Source organism: Callithrix jacchus, chromosome 12 (genome assembly GCF_049354715.1).
Source record: "Callithrix jacchus isolate 240 chromosome 12, calJac240_pri, whole genome shotgun sequence".
NCBI lineage: Eukaryota > Metazoa > Chordata > Mammalia > Primates > Cebidae > Callithrix > Callithrix jacchus.
In genome coordinates, this window is record NC_133513.1 from 35097306 (window position 1) to 35113449 (window position 16144).

Consider the following 16144-nt stretch of genomic DNA (forward strand, 5'->3'; position numbering starts at 1 on the left):
TTTTTAATGTTCGCCATTCTAACTGACATGAGAAGGTATCTCAATATAGTTTTGATTTGCATTTCTCTAATGACCAGTGATGATGAGCATTGTTTCATATGTTTGTTGGCCTCATGTATGTCTTCTTTTGTAACGTGTCTGTTCATATCCTTCACCCACTTTTGAATGGGCTTGTTTTTTCTCGTAAATCTGTTTTACTTCTTTGTAGATTCTGGATACCATCCCTTTGTCAGATGGGTAGACTGCAAAAATTTTTTCCCTAAAAAATTAGAGTTGGTTGCCGATTCACTCTAATGACTGTTTCTTTTGTTGTGCAGAAGCTGTGGAGTTTGATTAGTCTATTTTGTCTATTTGTCTATTTTGTCTTTTTGGCTTTTGTTGCCAATGCTTTTGGTGTTTTGGTCATGAAGTCCTTGCCTACTCCTATGTCCTGAATGGTTTTGCATAGATTTTCTTCCAGGGTTTTTATGATGTTAGGTCTTATGTTTAAGTCTTTAATCCATCTGGAGTTAATTTTAGAGTAAGGTGTCAGGAAGGGGTCCAGTTTCTGCTTTCTGCACATGGCTAGCCAGTTTTCCCAACACCATTTATTAAACAGGGAATCCTTTCCCCATTGCTTGTTTTTGTCAGGTTTGTCAAAGATTGGATTGTTGTAGATATGTTATGTTGCCTCTGAGGCCTCTGTTCTGTTCCATTGGTACCAGTACCATGCTGTTTTGATTACTGTAGCCTTGTAGTATAGTTTGAAGTCCAGTAGTGTGATGCCTCCTGCTGTGTTCTTTTTGCTTAGAATTGCTTGGCTATGCGGGCTCTCTTTTGGTTCCATATGAAGTTTAAGGTGGTTTTTTCCAGTTCTGTGAAGAAGGTCATTGGTAACTTGATGGGGATAGCATTGAATCTGTAAATTACTTTGGGCATACCGCCATTTTCACGATATTGATTTTTCCTAACCATAAACATGGAATGTTTCTCCCCTTTTACCTTAATTTAGAAGTAATTATTATTATGAATATTCTATTGCATTGTGTTTGAGGATGTTTTTCACTATAGTAGGAATATGGGAAGTTTTGTTAGAGGCAAAGACATTGGCCTGCAGCGAAACAGCAGGATCATGGTTATCATGAAGTCTGTCCAGTCAGAATTTTCTCTGAGCACTTTTATTCACTTGGGTAGACTTTTGACATTATTTAAATTTAGAACACAGCAAGAAAAATGGGATGGAATTTATTTTATGTTACCAGTTTTTGCCTATAAAGGTGAACTTCTGGTACACTCCTGAAAACATATATGATGTTTTACTGGATGCAGTTTAAAAAAAAAAAAGAAAGTTAGAGTTGATGGTTAGAGTTTTTTCAGCATCTTTTTAAAGTAAAATTTTCATCTTTTCACTTATAGGTAAAAAGCGCAGACTCACCATTATTGAATGTGGGTGTGACATTAACATGATGATTCATCTGGCTAAAGTAGCAGATCTGGTAAGTCAGCAGGGGCAACCTGGGGTGCTGATGGAGACTTACAGCATTGTGATAGGTTATTTACCCTGTGAGGAAGGGAAGAGTGTTTTATATTTACTAAAGGAATCATGGTCATCATCAGGGATACAGTAGAAGTGATTGAATTGATGAAAATTATAATAGTAATAAATGTTATATTAATAATAAAAATGGACTGTGCACAATGAAATATATTCCAAAATCTAAAAGCAAATCACAGAATGGAGAAAACCTTTAACAAACACAGATAATAAGAAGTCATTAACATACGTACGTATATACATTCAAAATATATCACAGTAAGTATCATTTCTTCTTGGGTCCTTCCTGGCACTGTGCCAACAGCTTTCTACAAATTTAGCTTACACAAACCCTCAATACACCTTTGAGGTGAGTTGGTATTACCTGTAGCTTACATAAGATGAAATAGAGCATCCGAGCAGGTAAGTAACTTGTGTGAGAGTGGGACCCTTGTTCCTCATGGTTCAAGAACCTTCATCCTTAATGATAATGCTAAAGTAAGCATGTGAATTGCCCTGAAGAAGTGGTCAGAGTCTATCATGGAAAATCTAGACAGTACTCATTGTAAGGAAAATGTACATGTGCTTGTGTTTATGGAAATGGTAATGTTCACTGTTTCTGATATTCTGTCTTTTAAAGTAGCAAAAATAAAATATAAATTAGAAAAAAAAATAAGTCATATTGATTAGGAACTGGAGGTGACAAATACCTTGGTTTTTTCATTTTTATTTAGTTTTTTCTAGACAGTCATTTTGTGACAAAGAGCTACAGATTGTATAATTTGGCTTAGGAAGACTCCTAAAATATAAAGTAAACAGTAATACAGATTTTAAATTTGTACCGTTGTAATGTTAGGAAGCTAAATAACAGTCAAACTTTGAACATGTAATGCTACTATTAGTAAAAATAAGTGTTATTGTTAATGTAGTGTAAGCTTACTAAATCTTGCTTACTTGAAATGATTTAAATAGTTCATAGAAGTCACTTGTGTCTCTTTTATTTAAAATGTGGCAAGTTTCTAATTTTGAAGACATACATTTTAAGAGATGCTGTTACATTGTTTTATTTTAAATTATTGTGGCTATATAATAGTTGTACATAAGGAAAATTTCGATTTCATTCTTTTAGTTATCCTGAATTATATAATAAATCATAGTCACCCTATGGTGCTCTTGGACACAAGAATTTGTTCTGTTTAACTGTACTTTTGTACCTGTTAACCTTTTCCTCTTTGTCCCTTCCTCCCTGCTACTTTTCCCAGTCTCTTAACCATCCTTGAGAGAGATGCCTATTATGTAAATCATTTTAAGATTTTCAAAAGGAACACACACATTTGGTAAAGTACTCTAAACATAATGCAGAGTACACACAGTATGCATCCTCTTTTCCCCTGCTCTAACTGCTGGTCTCTCAGATCCCTGCAGAGCAGTATCCTTCCAGATGCATATAAACTCATGTCACCCTTTAGAAACACAAGTAGTAGCTTATTTTACACTGTTCTGTGTTTTGCTTTTTTTATGTAATGTATCTTGGAGGTATCTAATTAGTAAGTACTATAGCTCTGCCTCCTTCTTAATCCATTCTATGGATGCACCATAATTTGTTTAGCCCAGCTTATGTTGATTGCTCTGCTCTAGGTTGTTAAAGCCTACTGAGTACACAGAGGCACACACAGTATGTGGATTTAGGTGTGTAGGTGCATATGTGGATTAGGCGTGTAATGCTGGCTTAGATGACAAAGATTGGCAGCTGAGGGACTGTTTGTTCTTAGTTCTTCCTGACCCTACAACCAGGTGCTTGCCCCTTGGCACTCTGTGGCATCAGATGGGGTGTGAATATATTCCACCTTTCCTTTGAGCTGGTCTAGTGTTGCTGGAAGACTCTATTTGCTGCCTAAGTCTGCAGTGACAATTGTGCTTTCTTACAAGCCCACCTTCATACATTCTGTGGTTTCGGATTTTGAATGTTTCCTAGTTTAATGAAAGATGGACATTTCTGTTTCCTGGTTTTTTGTTTTTTTGGTTTTTTTTAGGTTATTTTTAGTTATCTATGGAAGAAAGATAAGAACAGAAATGTCTTTAATATTAAAATTAGAAGTTTCCAGGAATCAATTTTTAAATTATTTTACATCTTCAAAGTGTCTTAAACTTTGGTCTTATCTACTTATATTTTCTTTTTTTTTTTTTTGAGATGGAGTTTCGCTCTTGTTACCCAGGCTGGAGTGCAATGGCGCAATCTCAGCTCACCGCAACCTCCGCCCCCTGGGTTCAGGCAATTCTCCTGCCTCAGCCTCCTGAGTAGCTGGGATTACAGGTGTGAGCCACCATGCCCAGCTAATTTTTTGTATTTTTAGTAGAGATGGGGTTTCACCATGTTGACGAGGATGGTCTCAATCTCTTTATATTTTCTTACAGACTACCATTCATCATAATGTTACTGTTTTTTGATTTAATTCAAAAAAATTTCCAAGCAATCGAATTATACAAATTAACATATAAGATAGAGTTTTCCACTGCAACCTTCCTAGAAAAAACAGATTTTTTTTTCTATGAGGAGATTGAAACAAGAGGTTGGATTTTTGTACATATTTAATATACTTCACAGATTATCATTTTCTTCCCATGCTTTGCATGTCAGAGACCTGTTATTTGGCCTAAAAATGTCTTACAAAAAACTTTATTTCTTTAGGATTTCTTAGGTAAGGTCCAGGTTAGACCGAGCCTTTTCTGAGTTACTTCTCATACACTGAAATTCTTAAAATGGAAGTTTATATCCTAGTGGCCATTGTCTTATGGTTGCCTTTTAGAGCAAGTCAGAGGGTGGATTCTCTTTCTGGGTGATGCCTGTTAGTCATTTGATTTAGAATAAACAAATATATTTGTTTATTCCACCAACTACTTGGTGGACTGAGACCTGAGAATTGCTTGAACCTGGAAGGGAGAGGGTGAGTCAGCTGAGATCATGCCACTGCACTCTGGTGACAGAGTGAGACTCTGTCTCAACAAAGAAAGAATGACTGAGGAGACATTAGTAAGCATCTCTACAGGATTCACCTCCTGAATTTCCTTTGTGTGTATTCACAGTTTCTGGAAGATTTTCCTCAAAAGAGTGATTATTCTGGGCCTCTTGGTGTATCCCATTTGTCTCTGTACCTGCTACACCCGGCAGTCTCTGGCTGTTTTGGGGTCAGGACTTAATAAATTACATCAGAAGTTTCTCACAGTTCCAAGACCAGGCACTGCCCCTTCCTTTCCATACTGCTCTGGTTGATTGGCCACAGAACCATTTCTGTGCTCAGAGGCCTCACCTCCTTCTCCTCACCATTCTTAGATGGACGCCTCTGCTTGGCTGCAGAGCAGTCTGCCTCTGTGGGGTTCTAATAAGCCCTGAAAGAAGCCAGAGAGGCTCTGGAAGCCTCAGGACTTTGCTGGAGGTCTCTCTTCTTAGGATTGCTTCTTGTTTAGAGCTTTTACGTTGCTGCAGTATTGACAATAATTTAATTGAAATTTAATTTTTAATTTTCCCTTACTGTTCTACCTTTCTGGAATGGTGCATGGAGAATATCAAAACCAAGAAATCCACAATCTGGGCCGTTTTATTACAGTTACCAAGTTTAGGCCTCGCACATGACAAACTTCTCACTCTTACATCCTGGCAAAGAGGTAAAAAGTGATTGTAAACTTTTTCTTTATGGGCCATGTATTTCAAAGCTAAAAAGGCTAGATAAAGAACAGTGATAGGATTTATTTTGTGTTTATTTGAATATCGGGGGTAGAAGTGTAGTTGATGGAAAATGTCTACTTATTGCTCCAAGATGCTGTGCCTTTGGGAGTAAATTAATTATGAGATGTTAAGGAAAATGGGAGGGCTTGGAAGCACTTAAGTCTACAGGATGTGGCCCCATCCTATGTTCAGACTTTTTTCAGTGATGCTGCCTTGTGCCCAGGTGCTTGAGTTCTTCCTGCATGCCTTCAGTTTCCTTCCTTTGTGCTCTTCCTCACGTGGTTTTCTTAGCCTGGAATACCCTTTTTCTACCTGCCAGAAAAATCCATATCACAGTAAAAATCCCACAGCACAGGCTCACCCTCTTCCAGAAAAGAATTTTCTAAATATGTTTTTCACCCTTCCCTGACCCCAGGTGGACCTCATCTGCCTGTCTGAGTCTTACAGAATAAATGTCACTTTCAGCCTAAAGATACAATTGTGTGTCTGCCCCTTTTCCTCTGGTGGATGGTTATTGGTGCTTCCTTATTTCTGTATTTTCTAGTTTTGTAAATGATGTGCTTAGCAGACAAGAGTGTGGTGAGTCATTGACACATGAAAGGAGGTATAGGAACTTTTGATACTCATTTCTGCTGTATGACTGAATTTATTTTTCTAGGGTGGAAGATTTGACTAACCCAGAGGATATATGAACAAACATCAACTGTGATCTGAAGGTGTCACTTTATGGTTAAGAAAAGCGCACTTGAAAAATAAAAGCCAGATTCACAGGCCAGGTATTGTCTTGTTGTTAGAACCTACTAGAATTTCACATAGGATTCTTGGAATGGCTTCATTTCTCAAGAAAACTGGAAAATATCCAAACAAGGGAAGATGGCCTTGCTGGAGGTTTTAAAAGTAACCCTGGTATGTGTAGGCCTGCAACGGTGTTATCGATTCCCTCTTCTCTGACCTCTTGTCTTGTAGCTAGAGGGGCACTGTTCCAGTGTGGCACAGTGCCTTCTTTAGTGTTATGGTTTAAGCTTTTGGACTGTGGATCATTTTTACTTCCACGGTCAACAGTAGATACTGACTTTTTGTGAGCTGAAGCTAGCTTTTTAAAAGGGTCTTATCTTCTAGGGGTAGGAGATTTATCCATGAACGACATCAGTTTTCTCCCAGTCCCTTGTGTCTTCCTGAACAACAGAAAAAGTGCTGTTTAAATGAGGAGAAGCTGGTTTATGCACCTCTTTCTATATAGTCTTTATGTAGTCATCATTTTGTTATTATTGGTGTATTCTTTTTGTTTGTTTTTGAGACAAGGTGTCACTTTGTCTTTCAGGCTGGAGTGCAATGAATGGCATGATGTTGGCTTCACTGCAGCCTTGAACTCCCTGGCTCAAGTGATCCTCCTGCTTCAGCCCCCCAAGTAGCTGGGACTACAGGGTTGCAGGAGCTTTCAGCCTGTCTCCTGTGTCCTTTCCACCACTCCTGGCTAAATTTTTTCATTGTTTTCCAGAGATGAGGTCTCACTGTGTGGCCCAGGCTGGTGTAGAACTCCTGGGCCCAAGGAATCCTCCCGCCTTGACCTCCCAAAATCCTCGGATTAGCCTTGCCTATTATTGCTGTATTCTAACTTACCCATGTCTTATGGTATGATTTTTAGTTTTTACTAATTTATGTTTTTATAATTTTATATATTGTGCTTCATGCAGTTGTCTTTCATCCTGTGATTTTTAGCTTCTTGATGATTCTTCTTTATCAGTTATGGCCCTGATGACTTAAAATGGATGTTCTTCCTCTATTATTACTGCTACGTTCGTTAGCTGGCACCTTTAACAAACAGATTTCACTTCTCCCCTTTATTTCGGTATCACTGCTGACTAATGAATACATTTGCGTTTTATTCCATGGGTTAATCTCCATCACTATCATTCTTTCTGATGACTGTGCTGTCCCAGATTTGGCAGTGGGAATCTTCATCCTGTCGCCTATGTCCTGTCAACTGTCTCTGTTAGTCTTTGAGCATTTCTTACTTTCTGACAGAACAAGAGGATCCAGGCTCATTTTGTCCTCTTCCTACTTTGGGCCTGAAATCAGCCATTTATCTTAAGGATCATGTGTTTTTAGCTTAGACATTGATGAGCTTTCCAAAAGATCTACCAAACACTAATTTCCCTTTGAGCAATTTTTTCCTAAAATTAGATTTCCTTATTCTTTTAAAGGGTTATTCCTTTCTCTAAATATGCTCTTTTGAAGTGTGGTATTAGGGAACCTTGCCTGAGTTTGCCTGTTAACTCTTCCAATGTTTATCAGATCATTTTTTACCTCTGCTATGTCATCTTAAACAATTCATTGGCATTTTCTATTTCTTTGTATTTTCATTGACCATATTGTCATTTCTAGATACTCTGATTAACATACAAACTGAATGCATTTTCATTTCCTTGGTAATAATATAGTCTGTTGTTGCCAAAGGAAGAAAAACAAATGGACCTGAAAAGTGATTGAATGCATCAGAAAGCCATTTTTGCACATGAATGTGGATCTGGAGATGGTGATGAAGAAGAAGATGATGAAATGTCTGGAGCTGATGGATTGGAAAATGGCTCTAGTGATGAGAAAGCAGAAGAGGAGGAAAATGCTGAGGTGACCGATTAGTATATGACTGCTAAGGGCGTCAAACGAGGAAACTTGAGGAGTTGGAAATAGACAGTGAAGCAGATTTGCCAGCATTTGCTGACAGTGATGATGACCTTGAGGGGAGCTCAGTAGAAGAAGGGGAAGCGGAGGAAGCTGATGAAAGCAGTGAGGAAGAGGACTGCTCTGCAGGAGAGAAGGGCATTTCAGGATCAAAGGCTGCTGGAGAAGGTAGTAAAGCAGAGCTGTCACCAGCTAATCCCCCGAGTGACCGTGTGAATCTGGAGAAGTCTTTGCCGATGAAGAAAGCAGCCCTCACCACTTCCGATTCTGGGCATTGCACAGCTGAAGAGGTGTTTGCATCTGAAGATGAATCTGAAGAAATCTCTTCACTCAGTGCAGAGGAAGAGGACTCGGAAAAGGAAGATGCTTTTAGGAAAAAGCTTTCAAAGCCTTCTCAAGTGGGCAGTGCTCAGAAATGGGTCAGGAAACAATTGATGAGACCAGTGGTGTAGAAGATTTACCCAAAGAGGTAGAAGATTTCAAGGAAGAGAAGAATGATCCACAGAAGCCTCAGGTAAGCTTCAATTTAGTTGGTTGCTACTATGAACCTGACTCTTGAAATGGAACCCAAAGGAATGTCTACATTTGGGCGTCTGTTGATTTTGAGATTTTGTTAACTGTTAAAATGCTGCATTTTGAATGGATCTCGAGGGAGGGGAGACACATAAACAACTCAAACTGGAGGTTGGCATTGATCATTTCAGGTGCCCTCAAGTAGAAGGAAGACCTTTCCAGAAAGGCAGCTGAAGCCTTTCTGAGGCAGCAGCAGCTGCTCCAAACCTTTGAAAGCTTTTTAATGGAACAAATCAAGAATTCTGGTTCAGAGCTGGAAACATTTTAGTTTCTCTGATTATTTTCTGAAAAGGAGATGAGAGAATTGGTTGGAAGATTGGGGTGGTATTGTTGACATCCATAATTGCTGGCCGTCACATTTCCTATTTGGCAGATGTCTTTAATCATCAGCTTCTGAGGAACGCACATAGGTCTTGTTAAGTACACTTATGGGTTTGCTATAAAATTCAATGCAAGTACTGTCCATTGTATCATGTTATATCTTCTTTTTAAAAGTCCTTCATGAGAAATTTTTGTAGAATTTGGTGACAGAAAAATATTTCTGCCTGTAAATATTTTTATTTTGTTTTTTCTGAGAATGAGAACCATGTATAACACATTTTATTCTCCCCTTTGCCCTTGTCCTCTGATTTTATGCTTTATTAAACATACCTATATGTTCTTTGTGGTAGAATTGATGCAGAAATAAATATATATTGGTGAGCTTCATACTGTGCTCCCTGGTTACTACATGATGAGATCAAGGCCACGTGCTGAGACATTTGGGCTCAGCACACCGAATTGGGAGGGCTGCTGTGTACTGATTTTCATTCAGGTTTTGTCTAGGTGCTCTCAGTGATGAGAGGCTCAACTCTCTTTGAGCTCTTCTTTAATAATCTAAAGCTCTGCCTTTAAATGTCCCTTCCCTCTTCAACCCCTAATAGTTGCAGTCCTCCTCATCCACTTAGCTACTGCTGTGCAGGAGTGCAGGAGCCCCCACATATGTAGAGCAATAGCTTCCTGGCCTCTCTTCACCTGTGGCTGACCTGCCCTCTCAGTGCCTGACTCACATTTGGCCATCGCCATACCCACCACAGACAGAGACCCTCAGCTCCTGAGTTTGAAAACTCATGGCCTGTCTAGTTGAAAACAATGAGTCCTCTAGGGCTGTAGTTTTTGTTCTCACTTTTCTGCCATGGTGTTCTCTTTAGTGACAGAAGATAATGAAGATGATAATGATACCTGAGAAGAACTTAGAGGGTTGTTTGGTGTTGTCCAGTTTGACAGAGGGTGTGAGCACAAAGCCAACTCTTTGGACTGCTCCAGATTTCTTGCGGAGATGTCCCATGACTGGGATGTCGAGGAGATAATCTGGGCAGTAGGTTTGATTTATTAGAGAATTGTTCTAGAATAAGATTATCTGATGTCAATATTACTTACCTGTTGTTGGCTTCTTATTTCTATAGGATAACAGGTCATCCTCCCAGATAGTGTAGTGGGTGCCTTATGCATCCTAAGCAATAACACGTTCTGAGTTTAGTTAGACCATGGAGGACAGGTTCAGCTTCCAGTGTGAACAGTAGTGCAAATCTTTATTTCAAAGCATCACACATAAATTTCTATACATCTGATGTATTTTGTGTCTTATCACTAGGATATATGTAGCATCTCTGAGTTAACATTTATAGTTTTTGCCATTTGAAAGTGTACAGAAATCTGTGATACCTGTAAATATTCTTCCGGCAGCTCACCACTTTGTAGTCACACTGGAATTCATTCAGTACTCAAGCTCCACACAGCTTTCCTTCCTCTTAGGACTTTTCTCTTTCTCTCTCTTCTTTTTTTGAGACACAGTCTTGCTCTACATTCCAGGCTGGAGTGCAGTGGCATGAGTGTACAGCCCAATGCAACCTTGACCTCCTGGGCTCAAGGGATCTTTTCACCTCAACCATCAGAGTAGGTGGGACTATAGGCACAAGCCACCAGGCCTGGCTACTTTTTGCATTGTTTTGTAGAAACAGTGTTTCATTATGTTGAGCCAGTCTCAAACTCTGGGCTAGAGTGCCCTGGCTTGCCCTCCCAAAAGTGCTGGGATAGTAGTGAGCCATCACGCTAACCCCTTTCTCTATGTTTTCTTCTGGAATGTTCTGATCTTCCAAAGGCTACCTTCTTTTTTGTCAGTTGAGTTTGGCTGAGCTATCACCTCTCAAGAGGCCCAATTGCTCTCATTCTGCCTACTTTAATTTTCCAGGTAACACTTAATACTCTTCATGAGATTTTATTTAACCATTTTTTATGGTAAAATTTAATACAGATACAGAAAACCACATAAAAACAATTGTTTAACTTAATGGGTTTCCAGAAGGTAAATAGCCCTGTACTCAGCACTCAGGCTGGGAAATCAAGCTTTGCTGCTTTGCCTCAGTCCTCTTCCTCCCTGTAGAAGGAGGTGTGGTCCCGCCTTTTGTGGTGACTCTTTCCTTTTCTTTCCGGTTTCCTCCTACTTGCTTCCATAAGCATCGTAGTTTGCTTATGCCCTATTTTCATTACTGTTTTTCAGTCTATCTTTAAAAATTTTTAGTCAACAATCTTCCCATTTCTTTTTTTGCTTACATTTTATTTAAGAAACCACGTCGTTGGTCTGTAGAGTTTCTTGTCTTCTGGATTTTGTGGATTGCTTTGCGTCCCTCTGCAGTTTCTTGGGCCCTCCTGTAATTCCTGTCAATGGGTATGGAGCAATACTGATAGAAATTCTGTGATGAACGGAATGTATGTTGGAATTGTTGGTTGTGGCTACTTGTAGCTACTGAGCACTTTAAATTTGACTAGTGAGATGGGAGAACTAAACTTTAAATTTTATTTAATCTCAAGATATATTTAAATAGCCACGTGGTTCTAATTTCCTGATGTACAAAACATCTAGCAGCTGGATAAGATTTAATTTTGATTTTTTATTTTTCAGCAAAACTTCTTCCCAGGTGGTGTTTTCTTATTAAGAGTCATATAAAGACCAGTTGTGTCCTTTTCATGGTATGAGATGGAGAGATGGTTTGTCTAATCTGCAGTACACTGCCATACACAGGGGCAGTGGCCAGTGATGTGGACTTCGTGGCATAGGTAGAAATTTTTCGGTTCTCTAGGTAGTAGGCAGAGGCCTCAGATTTTAAGAAACTCCCCAACTTCACCCCTGCCAACAAAGTTGTTGCTTGAGGACAGTCCTATCAGTTTTAAGTAGAAGAGATTGTTTCTTGGTGTTGAATTTCAGGTAAGGAAGCTAGATCAGGGTGATGGTGCTTGGGCTGAGAAAGGTCTAGAGAGCATGGTCTGAAAAGGGGCTCAAGAAAGTAGCTGTGAAAGGCCCTGAGATGTTTTCTGCTCCCCTCTCTGCAAATCCCCTGAAGGGAGATTCTTTTAGTCTCTATGGGCTGTGTGTGTGTGTGTGTGTGTGTGTGTGTACGCACGTGTGCATGCACGCATGTGCATGTTTGCCCTCATCACTTGTTTATGTTTTTGTTTTTGTTTTTCTGCATAAAATCTGCAGACTTGCCAAAAGTACCTTGATGTTTTCTAGATCAGCAGAGCTGATGTGCACACTCTAGGGTCTGAGGCCTCAATTTTGTGTTATTTGTTCGGGACTGGTGTGTACCTACAAACCATGTGATGGGATCAGGGCCAAAGGACACAAGTTTCCGTGCTCTGTTTCTGTGTAAAAAGACATTTCATTCAATTGGATAACAGGACAAGTCTGGTGCAGAAAAGGTCTACTCTGCCATAGGATGGGGCAGCAGCCTGCAGTTTAGAACACTGTTGTATGTCTGGAAATTTCCAGGGTCTCCAGTTGCTGGTAGATGGCCAGAAGGTAGGGCACATTTGTCTGCAGATCAGAGGAGGGGTTCTGTGCACCCTGACATGATCTTGGCCATGTGTAGACCCTTGAATTTGCAGGATTGTATGTTAACTCCCTTACTGGAAGATAAATTTCACAAGACTAAGAACCTTGTTTATGTTGGTCCAAGCAATATCCCAGCACTTACACACAGTGTGTAGCGTGTTTGCTAAAGGCTCAGGTATTAAATGGGTATTGAATGAATGGATGTATTAATTAGTTTACTCGGGAGTCAAAAATAAACAAGGTCTCAGCTCAATTCACAGACTCAAACTCCTGATTAATTCAAATGGGACTACTCTAATTTGTTTCTCTTTGCTCTCTCAGACTTTCCAGTGTCATGGGAGGATAGGATTTTTTTCTTAACTTACTTCAGTATTGCCTTCAATAAAAATGTTTTAAAATCTATTTTCATAGCCGTGCTTTCCAATATTTTCCTGTTTAGAAAGTTCAAAATTCTTCCATTTTTAAAGTCATGGCTATCTGTTTTTGAGTTTGTCTGTCGTTAAATGCAGGCACTATTTTGTAACTTTAAATAGACACCATCTCAAGTCTACAAGAATCATCCAAAATGGTATCTAATGACATTTCTAGGTCTTCAGACACTATTAGCGTAGATTGTAGCCACTAGGTCCTGAGGATTGTACTTGATGTTGGTTACTAAAACTGAGCTTTCTTGGATTCTTTTTCCTTCCACTGTGGTTTCTTGCATTTCAACATAATCACCTATTCTTGTCCTCAAACTTTACTGAAATATTTTCAATGGAATTAAATTAAATAGGAATAATTTCTCCCCATGTTTTTGAAATGACCCTTTGCTTCTTATGGTAATGATTCTTCTGGTCCTTTTTGTAATTACTTATGTTAGAGTTTGTAAAGATTCATACATTTTACGATTGCATATAATTTTCTTCTCAATTATTTTTTCCCCTTCCCCTAAAGTTGTTGTTATTTCTCTTAACAGTTTGTGGGAAAAATTAAGTTCATTTTTCACTTTCTAGATACACTTATTTATAATTGGACTCCATGATTTTTACTCAAATTACTTTTCAAGTTACCCACATTTAGGGAATCTATTAGTTTATCAAGCTTTTTTTTTGGTTGTTAGGTGTATCAAGAAGTGTAGACTTTTATATATATAATACTCTTTTTCTCCCACAGTTGTTGTATTTTTTTTTCAAAGTCTTAAAATAAAGGTCATCGAAAGATCTCTTCCTAAACCTTTCCTTCACCAGAAACATCTCTAGAGTCACATGACCCTTTCTCCCTTCCTGCTTTATAGGATGTCAGACCTAATCTCTTCCTCATCCAGATTGCATGCATCTGTGCCTTTTGGGGTCCCTTGTGCATTTGTTTTTCTTTCTCTTCTAACTTCAAAAATGTGTTTTCTCTGTTGACTCTTCCTGTTTAACATATAATTATTCTCACACATTTGTTGAATCTTGGAATAAAAGGCTTTCTGTACCACATATCTCCCTTTAACTACCACTACATCTCTCTTCTCTGCCGAATGCCTGGAAAGAGAAGCGCTCAGTTTGTGTTATTGTTTTCTCACCTCCAGTTCACTGCTTTACCCACTGCCTGACATCCAGATCACTCACTCCCTTGCACAAGCCCAGTCACTAAGTTGCCATAGCCGATTTGTAGCCTTCCTGCCCTCCTAGCAAAATTTGACTCTGTCCATTGGGATGTTACTTACCGAGTATTGACCAGGCTAGGTGTGTTAGGTGTGCTAGGTGCTGCTGTTTCAGAAATGAAATCAGGCATCATCTCCTTTCTAATGACTCACAGGAGCAGCCGATCCTGATTCATATGCAGGTCTCTTGACTCTGGGTGCTCACTTTTGCAAGCTTTACTTAATGCCTTGTAAATCACCCTATTCTCCAGGTTTTCTTTCTTTCAATTTCTCCTTACTATATACAACTTCTCAAGGCAGTCACTTCCACGCCCACAGCTTCAGTTGCTGTCTCTATTCTCTGAGGACAATCAAATTTTAAATTTAAAATGTTAACTTTATTTTATGTAAGATTCCTTATTTGCTATAACCATAGATTTAGAGTTACTCCATAAAAGTAATTTTAAAAATGGTGATATTCTTAGCATGTAAATTTTAGGAAATTTCCCCAGTTACTCTTAATGGTTTGATTTACTATGTGTGTTATTTTTGAAAACATATGTTGGGATGTCACAAATGGTCTTAGCCTACAGAGATTTAAATTCAACTTTGACCAGAGAGTTTTATTTTAATGTGACACTGAGAGTAAAAAACGATCTTTTCCTCCTTACCTATTTCTCTTCCAACATTCTCTGCCAGGAGAAAGGTACAAATCTGTACCCAGTCTTCCATAGCCGAGCCTGAGCAGCCCTGTTTTCCCCTCTACTTCCTCACTTTCACATCTCATGACCAAGCACTTCCCATTCTGTCACCCAAATAATCACAAAATTTTTTCCTCCACTTTTGTCACTACCTCTGCCTTTAGCATTACTCTTTCTTTAGATAGTCTCTTGATTGGTCTTGTTGCTTCCTTCAGTCCTTCCTTCTTTGACAGACCACTGCACACACATCTGACAGAGAATCCTCACCTTTATATGGTTCAATGACTCAAATTTTCAGAATAAAATTAAAACCACCCCAGCATCAAATTTGGGGTCAAATAGAGGTGGGTTTGTGTCTCAGGTTCATACACTGTCCAGTAATGTGGTCTCAGAAAACTGAACTTCTTAAGCCTTTGTGTATCTGCCTACACTCATTGAGATTTGGGACTGTTTCACACATACAGTGTCTTGCATGTAGAAGGGACTTCATCATTGTTGAATGAAGAGGAGGCATTTTAAAATTCACATTAAAAAAAACAGTTGTTTTTTAAAAAAAAAATGCTGATCTATAGTGTCACTTCTTTTCCAAGCTTGACTTCTACCTGTACTTACTGATACGGTTTGGCCATGTCCCCACCCAAATCTCATCTTGAATTGTAATCCCCATAATCCCTGCATGGTGAGGGAGGAACTCAGTGGGAGGTAATTGGATCATGGGGGCAGTTTCCCCCATGCTGTTCTTGTGATAGCGAGTAAGTTCTCATGAGATCTGATGGTTTTATACATGTTTGGCAGTTGCTGCTTCACATGCTCACACTCTGTGGCCTGCCACCATTTAAGAAGTAATTGCTTCCCCTTCTACTATGATTGTCAGTTTCCCTTTGGCCTCCGTGGCCATGTGGAATGTGAGTCAATTAAACTTCTTTCCTTTCTAAATTACCCAACCTCAGGCATTTCTTTATAGTAGTGTGAAAATGGAACAATACACTTTCTCAAATCATACTTGAGGAATTATGGAATTCATACTACCTGGGATCAAATAATGCCCCCAGCCTGAGCAGTCATGTGGCCATTGTGGAGATAACTTACCTTCTCCATCTTAGTGTCTTCTCTAAAACTGTTAAGATTGTTTCTGAGGGCTCAATGAGCATAGCCTACTTGGAACACTGTCAGGCACATGCTGCTTGCCAGATGTTGAGTATTTATTTTTATTGAGTTAGGACTGTAGTAACCCACTTTACAGCTCTTGATTTTGTATAACAAAATTATGCTTAGTACTTTGTTAGTAAAAGAGAGAAAATCTGAAAGTTGCTGCCATGGAAGGAAGAAACAGGTGAGAATAGGCAGTTTGTAAGTTTCAGCATTTCAGAGCTTGGAGGGACAAGTTAGGTTTCTATTTTATGGAGAAGGAGGTGGAGGCAGGATGGGTCCTAAGGTGTCATTCAAGACACACAGCCATAACTCTTTAGTG